Below are 2,017 nucleotides of genomic sequence, written 5' to 3'. Positions count from 1 at the left end.
ATTAGTCACATGATCAAAAAGGTGCAAGGTCAGAGGTATCCACAGATCTCACTGGCAGGTTATGGGAAGGCAGTCCTAAGTACTGATGTGGATCAAGTCATTACATATGTTCAAATGTTACTGAATGATTTAAAATAATGTAAATTTCAAAAAAGCACTATATGATAAAAATACAAAAATATTATCAAGATGTTAATGCATTAACTTCAATGGAATATTTGAAGGTTTGAGATGGACAGCTTGAAATAGACAATAAAATTGCCTATGATATTAAAAATCCTTGGAATTCAGTCATCAGCTTTTCTGGACGGGTAGGTTAACACCTGATTGCGGCAGGGGTGGAGAGAGTTAGCAGTAAGGAGGTGGCTCAGGCTATCACATTGCTAGATCTCTGTACTGACAGTTCAGGAGAAATTGCCATAAACTAGTAATTTGAGGAGGAATTAAATAGGAAGAGAAACAATGTTTTGCAAAGAGTCAGAAGACGTTTCCTGACAGGTTAACTGATCAGAGGTTCATTTTATTCTCATGGGAAACAGCCAATAGACATTTAAGTTGAGGTGATTTTGAGAGGAGTTCTATAACAAATGTTGGAACTAGAGATTATATCTACTTCCTTCATGCTCCCTTGTTAATTATGCTATATAAGAAAAATGAGATACGAAGATTTTGGGCAGACTGCAGAGAACTTCCCAAGATGGCTCTGCCATCCAATATCCCATATATAACATAGACTCATTTATCACTCCAGGCAGAACAGAACACTTCTCCATGCAGCATTTAAGTCTATTGATAAATCACATAAAAAAAAAACCAAAACAACAACAAACACAAACCCACATGATCTTTGATCCTCAGCTTGCAAAGACTGCTGTCAGCTCTGCTATCAGAACTAAAAGAGAAGGCTTGGAAAGATCAGTATGGCCTGGAAACCTCCTTCTGCTGCTCCCTGGGTAAAAGGAGATCTTCTAGGAGTGCTGGCAGAAGTGCCAGAACACTAATCCTTCAGATCAAATCTTGTCATTGCTGTGCTTCAACTAACATGTTGCTCTGAACTCACCTGGAGGCAACTTTTTTATTAAACTCGTTTGTTAAATATAGAGCTTAACATGCTGTGCTACCTTTTTAATTGGTCTCTAAGGATCTATTTGAATGTTCCTGATAAAGACTTGGTGTGCTGGGAAGGAAAGAGATGGAATTTTGAATTAATTTCTTGAGATAACCCAGTAATTACCATTACTAATGGAAGTTGTAAAGTCATTCTCTAAGAAGAACGGCAGTTGGGACCAGTTATTTATATACTTATGTGAAAGGCAGTGACTGGGACTAAATGTAAATCTCCCAAGAATATTATTGATAAAGACCAGCTTGTGCTACAGTTCATGCAAGGCAGTAGTAGAGATGCCCAAACTCTTTCCTAATCTTGCACTTGCCTTCAAGAACTAATATATGCAACTCCTTGTGTATTTATAAGTTAGCCTCTCTGTATAAAAAGGGAAGCAAAAATTCCTTGTCTTCACACAGGGAATTTGGAAAATGGACCTTCATACACAGGAAGTCTTCTCTTTCCAGCAATAACACTGTTTCATGCATAGACTAAAGCCACTTAGTCCCTTGAAGAGGTTCTGAAACGGACAAGTGAGAGTAGAAAGGTGGGTTAATGTGACTGAAAACGGGCAGCACTGCAGATGCAGCCAAGGTGAGCAATGCACACGCCTCCTACTTGCACAGCAAATCATAGGTAACTCTTTGGTGACATGCAGGATGACATTTCCTTCATACATCTGAGCAGCTGAGTGACTACAGTTTCAGAACAGCTCAGTGAAGGAAAAAGGCTTAGAAGTATCTGAGTAAAGTGCGGAAAGCAGAGGGACAACAGGTGGCAAAAAGAGTCAGAGAAGGACAGAGAGGTGCATGGAAGGGAAATTACAGTTGCTAGCTTGACATTAGTATTAGGATGCAAATGACTCAGGAAAAGAAGTCAGGTGGCAAGTTCCTTATCTGACCCCCATCTGTC

Source organism: Myiozetetes cayanensis, unplaced genomic scaffold, assembly GCF_022539395.1.
Source record: "Myiozetetes cayanensis isolate MyiCay16 unplaced genomic scaffold, myiCay2020 scf22, whole genome shotgun sequence".
Lineage (NCBI taxonomy): Eukaryota > Metazoa > Chordata > Aves > Passeriformes > Tyrannidae > Myiozetetes > Myiozetetes cayanensis.
This window is presented reverse-complemented; position numbering follows the sequence as displayed.